General features: G+C 48.3%; 1 pseudogene; it reads left to right on the top strand.

Moving 5' to 3' along the window:
• The first annotated feature begins 388 nt into the window (after positions 1-388).
• LOC142895719 (RNA-binding protein 15 pseudogene) lies at positions 389-6,966 on the top strand (annotated as a pseudogene).
• Positions 6,967-9,422: the final 2,456 nt, after the last annotated feature.

Raw genomic sequence — 9,422 nt, forward strand, 5'->3', positions numbered from 1 at the left:
AATTGGCCCGAAGCATGCTATGGTGGGACTTACCTCTTATCTCAAGAATAGCACTGCACAAATAACATTGTTCTTAATCAGTACGCCTTCACGAGCGCAGTTTCCCAACCATATGTAACAATATGATCTACTAAACCAGTGTCCTTTAGCTCAAGGACACAATGCTTCCTGTCAGAGAGAAAACTTCATCTGCCTACTTTGTCTTTGTAACAATTACTTTTGTGTTTGACTTTAATCGTGGGGAAAATGCATTTTGTAGAAATAAATGTTCGCGTAATCACCTTTCAAAGTGACATTGTAGAACACTATCATTTAGAAAATTATCTCTTGCCCTCAGGACTTCGACCCCGAAGCAGAAAAGGAGCCGCACCCTTGTTAGCAATAGGCGAGTCAACTTCCTGACTACACGACTGACACCCCGCGGGGCCAATCGAGTCCCGGTAAAGGCAAAGTGGGCTGAGCTTCCGGTACAGTTCTGCTTCTATCATTCCAACATGGCGAACTGGTCGCTCGCCTGAAAGTGTTGAAGGAAACTGCAACTAGGTTACAATACTGCGTAATACTTCACGTCGGTAGCAGAGGCGCAGCGAACGCTTGGGATAACTGTGCGTACTTTTACAGGCGTCGACGACCATGAAAGGGAAAGAACGGTCACCGGTGAAGAAACGCTTCCGGACGCCAGATAATAGCCGGGACCGAGGAGGAGGAAGCCACTCGGCTGGCAAGAAGACCGGGTCCCTGGCTATCGTGGGAGGCAGCAACGGCAACAGTTCTGTTCAGAGGAGAAGTTTGCCCGGTGACAGAAGAGACTTGCGGGAGGCGGACGGACACAATTTGTCGAACCGGACAGGCGGCGGTTACGAATACGGAGTGAATCCGGCGAGCAAGCCGTACGGCAACGCTGACATCGCGGCGGAAACCGCTCGGTCCGGGTCGCGCGTCGACTCTCGGCCTCCGTCCAACGCTGAAAGTGAGTACAGGACTTTGAAAATAAGCGAACTGGGCTCGCAGCTCAACGACGACGAGATAGAGGACGGCCTCTTCCACGAATTCAAAAAGTTCGGTGACGTGAGCGTCAAAATGAGTCGAGACAACGACGAGAGGGTGGCGCTGGTGAAATTCCGGCGGCCCGAGGACGCCAGATCGGCAAAACACGCTCGCGGGAAGCTCGTGCTGTACGAGCGGCCCCTGAAAATCGAGGCCGTTTACATGAACAGGCTCCGGAGTCGCTCCCCAATTTTAAAAGACACTTTCCCGTCGGGGCAGAGACACTTGCACTCCCAGAGAGCCCTGTCGCCCTCCGGGGTGGGCTACCGGGACTACCGCTTACAGCAGCTGGCCCTCGGCCGCCTCCCGCAGCCCCCGGCCCACCTGAGGGACCTCGACCGGGAGAGAGAGCAGCCGGTCTACGACGCCAGGAGCAGACCTCCGTTCATCCCCGACTGTTCAGTGTACCGCGAAGAGGAGCTGCTGATGACCCCCGAGGACGACCAGAGGGCCAACAGGACCCTGTTCCTGGGCAACCTTGACATCAGCGTGACGGAGAGCGACATCAGGAGGGCGTTCGACAGGTTCGGGGCGGTCACCGAGGTGGACATCAAGCGAGCCGTGCGAGGCCAGAGCAACACCTACGGCTTCATCAAGTTCGAGAACCTCGACATGGCCCACCGGGCCAAGGTGGTCATGTCAGGCAAGGTGGTGGGCCACAACCCCATCAAGATCGGCTACGGGAAGCCGACGCCGTCCACCCGGCTGTGGGTGGGGGGCCTCGGCCCCTGGGTGCCCCCCGCCGCGCTGGCCCAGGAGTTCGACCGCTTCGGCACCATCAGGACTATAGACTACCGGAAAGGCGACGTGTGGGCCTACATCCAGTACGAGAGCCTGGACGCCGCCCAGGCCGCCTGCTCCCACATGAGAGGCTTCCCGCTGGGCGGCCTTGACCGGAGGCTCCGGGTGGACTTCGCCGAGACGGAGCACCGCTACCAGCAGCAGCAGCCGCCGCCGCAGCAGCCGTACGTGCAGCTGCCGCTGCCCCTGCCCCTGCCGCACTACGAGCTGCTCCCCGAGCCCTTCGCCCACCGCCTGGCCGACCCGGCCAGGATGAGGGAGCGCTCGCCGCAGCCCCATGCCGCCCGCTTCAGAGACAGAGACCCGCACTCGAGCGCCTCGTGGTCGGCGGCGCTCGGCGTCCACGAGAGGATGCGGGGCCCGGCCTTCGAGCCCCCCGAGCGGCCGGAGAGGCGTCCCCGCGAGACCTGGTCGGTGGAGCGGGACTTCCAGAGCCGCAAGAGGAGACACCCGGACGTCGAGCGCTCGCCTGGCATCGGCGACCACGCCCTGCGCCGGCGTCACGGCAGCTCGCTGGAGCGCAGCCCCGGGGGCAACAGCTGGGAAGGCGGGCGCTGCAGCGACCCCGAGCGCCCGCACCCCCGCTCCAGCAGGAACTCCCCCGTCCGAGAGCACCTGGAGGAGCAGGAGAAGAGGAGGAGGACGGCGGCGGCGGCGACGCTCAGCCCAGCCGGCCCGGCGTCCGGTGCCGACAGAGACCGCAAGCGTAAAGCCAACAGCAGCAACGCCACCAAGAGTCCCGGGAAGAAGGAAGGCTCTCTGGCGCCCCCTCCCTCCTCCTCCTCCTCCTCCGCCAAATCCGGCCAGCGCTCGGAGCCGGCCGCCGAGGGCCAGAAGCTGAGCCGGGTGTGGCAGGGCGACCTCCTGCTCAAGAACAGCAGCTTCTCGGCGTCGCTGCACCTGCTGCAAGGCCAGCCGGCGGTGGCCACGGGCCTCCTGGTGCAGGGCCCCACGGGCGGGCCAGTCACCCAGCTGAAGATCAGCCAGCGCCTGCGCCTGGACCAACCCAAGCTGGACGAGGTGTCCCGACGCATCAAGACGGCCGGCGTCGGCGGGTCGTCCGTCCTGCTGGCCGTGCCGGGGAGGGCCGAGGACGGCGGCGCCCAGGACCAGGACGGCGGCGCCCAGGACGGCGGCGGCTCCGGCCAGAGGCCGCTGAAGAACTTGGTGTCCTACCTGAAGCAGAAGGAGGCCGCCGGCATCATCAGCCTGCCTGCAGGCGGCGGTCGCGACAAGGAGAACTGTGGGATCCTCCATGTTTTCCCCCCCTGTGAGTTCTCGCAGCAGTTTCTGGATGCCTCGGCCAAAGCCTTCGCCAAATCAGAGGATGAGTACCTGCTGATGGTCATTATCAGAGGAGCGTCGTGAAAAAAAGTTCAAATCATGTCAACATTCACGTTCACAATGAATAATCTGTCGTGTGAGATGCAAAAACCAGGAATTATTGATGGTAACAAAGCAGAGTATCCGCTTGTTTCATCCTTTTTAAAAGTTGAATGCAACTGCAGTCAAACGGAATCGATTACATTTTGACCCAACTGTGTGATTTGATAGAGCAAACTTCTTTACATTGCCTTATTTCCCAACAAGATATTTTGTTATGCGCTTTCAGGAGATGAAATGTCAAAATGCTCATTAGAAAGAAAACTGGAATTTTCAGATGAAAAAAACCTTCATCAGTAAGTGCTGCACCTGGTAGGTCACAGTCGGTTATGTCCAGGTATTATGCATAACAATCACATTCATGGACTTTGAAATATTTGCTTCATTAACAAAGTATTATTGTTGAACGTTTTACCCATTGATCACGACTGCAGAAAACACCCAGACGTGCTTCTGTATTTACCGAGCAATAACAGCCCGAGTCTCATTCCAAGTTTCAGCAAGACCGCTTCTCTGTTTTGTGAGTTTTGGTTTGATTTGCTTGATCACATTCAGATATCATTAATCACCAACACACAAGCCTCAAGGGTCCAAAAAGAATGAGGTACTGTAATGCCAGTTCTTGTCAGAGCCACATCTGGTGATCATTGTGACTTTTTGGACATAATCAGTGAGCTGCCTGAAGGTCATCATGCAGTTCAACAAAAGATAATCATGCTGGGCTACGCAAAAGCTATTGAGTCGTTCTGTGCCTTAAGGTTTTTCCCTCTCTAATCATTTAGTGCATTGATTTTATAAGAAATAGTTAAAATACCTACATTTTTTTGAGATGATTCTTTCAGGTTTTCCCAAAACCGTACTGTCCACAACCTAGAACACTGTGGGAAAGAAGCTGATGTATTTAATGTTGGACCCATCAAATTATTTCAGTGTTAAATACTTCAGAATTTAATCTCCCACCGGCCAAAACACAAAGTAGAAAGTAAAGTCTGTTGCGTTGAAAAGTTTTTTTGTTTTTTTTTTCTGGTTGCATTATAACACAAGCGTCCTTTATTCTGCTTTGTTTTTTTCTATATTGCTCTTGTGACGGCGCAGTTGATTTGGCTAAACATTGACTTTTCCCTTTTCCATTTCACAATCACCCCACGAGCCTGTTCTGTTTGAAAAGAGATGATGTTTGTTCAAAATCCAGAACTGTATGTATGTGATGCACAGCCTACTGTGCGACCACCGCTCCATCGTCGACTGACTGCCATGGACTCCAATGAAAGAACCAGGAGGGAACGGCTCCCTCTTGTGGCCATGTCTTCACGGACTCGTGCTTTTGATTTTGAGTTGTGTTCAAATGGATGATGAAAAAAAGCCTTGTGTACTCAGGATATCTGAAGTGGAAAGAAAATGGAGAGAGATGGAAAACGTCAGGGCTGCAAGCGCGGGCCTCAGAAGTTAACCTGTCAGAAAGAAAGAAAAAAAAAAGCGCGGAGTGCCTCACGCACTCCCAATTTTGTTTTCAATAAATTTGCTCTTACTTGGGAAACACGCGTGCTTTCGGGAGACGACTTTTGTGACCTTTTCTCCGTTCACGGATTTGTCTCTCAAACTCCCGACGGCAGGAGCGCCCGTCTCAGCACAAAGGAACCAGATGACGAATCAAGGGAGGCCTCTCTGTTCGGTGTTTTTACGTCGTTTGCCGACAATCATCAGCTAATGAACGACCTCTTTGTGACCTTGACTCAGATTGAAAATTGTCGCCGCTCTCGCGTACTTCTGCCATCAGAGATTGTAGAGTCGTCAATGTGTCCCTTCAGAGAGTTGCGACTTACGATGTCGCTCGGCCTCTGGCCCGTGTGACCTAAGGTCGCACGACTGCCAAAACCAAAACAAAACAAAAAACCCAGCTGAGCTTCATCGCCTTTGCGGCAAAACTTTTGCCGCCCCGTCTCCATCCTGACGGTCTTATCGTTTCCCCTCCCATCAGACTTCAGCAGTGTTGGGTTCGGCAGCCAGAGGAGCAGCAGTGCGGCGGCTTTGTGCGTCGCCGCTCTTTGTTCGTGCGTTGGAGTTTTTGCAAAGGGAAGATCTCCGCTAGCGCCTCTCGTCATTCTGCTGCAGAGACGCAATTGAGACGGCAAAGCATGCGCCAGGAAAGGAAACCGAGTCGACCTTAACCTGTCTTAGCTGTTTTTTTTCCTATGTGATCCAAACTCTATCTCGAGAGAGAGAGAGAGAGAGAGAGAGTTCCTCCGCTGCACCGTAAACGAAACAAAGGCCCGAGGTGGAGAGTTTTCTGCTCTCACAGACTTCAGGATCTACGGCGGGATGTATCTCCTGGAGACCGCCGTTGTTTCTTCTCCACGTCAGAGCCGGCTTGAGCGGCTCACCTCTGCTCGTCCGGCTGGGAATCCAGCCTCGGAGATGGTGAGGTGACGACCCCTGGTGATCCCGAGAGCACCAGCGTCTGTCCGCTCAGTGGGTAAAGTATCGAGTGCTGTGACGACAACAAATTGCGCTTATTACGAGTATCAAGCTGAAAATGTATCTTTTTTTTTTTTTTTTATTTACTTGAGGCAAATGTTAAATTCAGTTCCACTTAAGTACTTCAGAAATCAGTTTCCGGACTTTAGAAAGGATTGGCGGCTTTCTTTACTCTATAGCTATCAATATATCTATATCTCTATATCTAGGTCTAATAAGAAAAATGAAAAATTTGACCAAAAACATCCAACAATTTGATAATTGAATTTCATAATGTGACTACATGAGTCAAAATTAACTGCAGATCAGTTTCAAAACTGCCTTAAGCGTTTTAAACTGGGTTTGAAATGCTTAAGTGAGGCAAGTGGCTTTCTGAACTTTAACCCCTTATCGCCAGAAGAAAACAGGCAACAGAGCAACCAGCGCTATCACTGGTTACGAAACATTTACAGTGGGTTATGGCCTTGGGATGACCAGAGGTTTCATACATCATCCAATTGTAAATCTTAATCTGTGACGCCCATTCTGTGGCTTCCCAGCAGTGAGCATTTGTATAAAAGTTCCCGTTTCCTGTCTGCAGTGAGTGCAGAGTGTTGTGTAGCTTGAATTTAAACAGGAAGCCGCGCTAATCGGCTGATGGTAAAACAAATCATTCGCTGCAGTTGACATGGCCAACAATAAGCTATAATGCAACCGGGGATGCTGAGTTTAACTTTATAATAGTGAATCACTTTTACCCTTTTATATCTGAGAAATGTGTAAGATGTTTTCTATGTGTTGAAAAATATGTCATTTCAATAAGCAGAAAATAGAGCATCATGATTAATGTGTGTGTGTGTGTGTGTGTATATATATATATACATGTATATATATATGTGTGTGTGTGTGTATGTATATATATATATATATATATATATATATATATATATATATATATACATATATATATGTACATATATACACACACACACACACACACACTACATTACATCAATTCACTAAGTTAGTGCATATATGTGTCTCGTTTTTGCTGGTTTTGATTTTTAATGTTCAGTTTTTTAGGTCATGGGGACAAGAGAAAGATGTGTGATCACAGCCTGCAGCGGCAGTGAAAATCAATTCGCTGGTAAGGAGAAACTAGATGGCGGTAAGTACATGTCAGCCTGCACTTCCCAAATTTGTACAAGGATATTTTTAAGTGACAATGTGAAATGCTTTTAAAGTAACAGATTCAATAAAGGCAGCTATTTTTCAATCCCATTCGAGTTTCTTTTTTTCTAATAACACCCATCTCAGTTTCATTAAAATGTGCGTTTTAGTAAATTCATATTAAAAAAATTGTCTACTACTGCTATTTTCTTGCTGTAGGGGGAACAGTGGAATGACTTAGTTGTGGAAAGTGGAGCGGTTCATAACGTAGGTTCCAATAACAAAGTACAGTAAAGTTTCTGAGTATACTTTTCCTTGGCATTTTTCTTTTCATTGTGTGTTTTTAAAAAAACAAGCTAAGATGGAAACAATATTTAGGATCGTTTCATTTCTAAATAGGCCAATTAAGAAGGAGGATCTAGTCAATGTACACTCCAGCAGACCCCTTTGAACCTGGGCTCGGGAAGAAGCGGATATGCAAAATGGATGGATGGATGGATGGATGTAGTCAATACTAAAATACTATTTCTACTACTACTACTACTACTACTTCTATTCCAACTAATAGTAACATAAATTTACCATAGTGAAACAAAAATGAAAATAAAACTTAAAGTTGCCCACAAGAGCAATTTAAAGTGCTTTAGAAACAATCACGGACACAGATTTATTGTTAAAATTTAATTAAAAAACAAACAAAACAAATTACTAAACGATTTGCCACTTAAAAATCCACCATTAAAACAAAGATTGACTTTCAAAATTAGGCTTTTAAAGATCTCACCCAAAGGCACAAGTTAGCCACTGCTAATTTTCTCGAAATTGACAGGCCAAAACAACAAAAGAGAAGAGATGCGGCAAACTCTCAAAGTGTGAATTCGTGTTAAGTATTTTTGAGTGAATACTTTCTTCAATACATTATTATGTAAAACGTAGCAGTATGTCGCCTACATGTGTGCATCAAACATGCGACAATACATTTAAGCTGTACGATATGTAAATGGAAGAAGATTTTGAAGCATCGTTTGAAAATATTACCAATAATTTGAACACAAAGCATTGGAGGAAAAAAACCCACAAAAAACCCACACAAAAAAAAACCCAAAACAAAACTACATCCGGTCGGAGAACGCGGGCTCTCCTCCTGGAAACTACTGCAAGGACATCTGTGTGCCACTAGATGGCGGGGCAGTCGTCGTCAGCTTGGTTCCCCTACACTCTAGAAGGCTGCGAGCGGGGGATGAGTCACCTCATTACCATTCAGTCTATTCACACAGGCACAACTGCCAGTCATTCATTGTCAAGCGAGCCCTGGCTCACATTCACGCGTTCAGTGATCTCACATTGCCTGCTGCCGCCGCCGCTGCAGTCAATCTAATTATAACCTGTGATTCAGCATGTGACAGTGATGTGCCACTTACTCCGTCCCATTTAAACACGGGCATCACGCTAATGCTAAAGATATTGTTAACCTCGCTCCTGTAAATACAGCATCGGACTGAACGAGAGTCCTTTAAAATTGCACGCAGTGCTATGTGGCTGGTGTTGAGTGTCTTGTGGGCAAACGCAGCAACATGAGACGCCAGCACTAATCAGACAGAGTGTGGATCTCAACTGTCCACTGTATTTTGAATCGTTCGTCACACAGACAAAAGAACTTGCAGGAAAACAGGTGTCACGGTGATGATGTTTTCCAAATAATTGACTCACTTTTTTTTTTCTTCTTCTTCTTCAATTCATTGAACAATGACTTAAACTGAAAGTGCGCATCACTGTTCAAAACATAAATCTAGGACCTGAGTTTGAAATCTGCTAAGACCACAGCGGCGCTGATCCAACAGCCCTGCCCCGGACAGAGCGGAGTGTGAGAGTGCTGATCCGCTCTCCCTCTCCTCTGGGAGCTCCGTCGGAATCAACAAGCCAAATAAGGCTAAAAGTCTGCAACAACAACGGGTCCCAGTGGAGAGGAAGGTAGAGGGACACTTCCTGGGGTTGAACAGAGTAGACCACTGCTCCGCTGATCTGTGTGCTCTTCCTTTTCACCCCGGACTGAGCCCTCTGAGCCGTTAGTTAAATAATTCGGACACACAATAAAAATCACGGAGTTAAAATGAGATATTTTTGGAATGCTAATTTTAAAAGATATGAAGCTTTGAGTGTACTATGTTTTAAGTTAAGATAAACATTGCCATTGCTTAGCCTTTGCTAAGCTAAGTTAGCCAACTGCTAGCTGCAGTTGTAGATTCAAGATTCAATCCCTGACTAAATGTGGGGTAAATTTAGTCTAAATTGGCTCATTTTACATTGATGGCGACGCATATTAACCTGGCTCAGCATTTATATTTATTGTTTGACACTTTGTCACAAAATAAGGAGAAAAAACAAAAACAAAACAGCTTACACACAAAAGGCCAAGTTTCATAGACTATTTTTGCACCACAGTGAAAGAGAGTGGTAATATTTTCAGTGGGAAATGTTACACTCAAGACAACTGACACAAACTGACCACATGATCTCGTTTTCACCGGGGTTTAATAAGTCAGCAATCAAGATTGTTGATTCGGTTT

This window comes from Nelusetta ayraudi, unplaced genomic scaffold, assembly GCF_046127955.1.
Source record: "Nelusetta ayraudi isolate G7.1 ecotype Tasmania unplaced genomic scaffold, CSIRO-AGI_Nayr_v1 ptg000050l, whole genome shotgun sequence".
NCBI classification, from domain to species: Eukaryota; Metazoa; Chordata; class Actinopteri; order Tetraodontiformes; family Monacanthidae; genus Nelusetta; species Nelusetta ayraudi.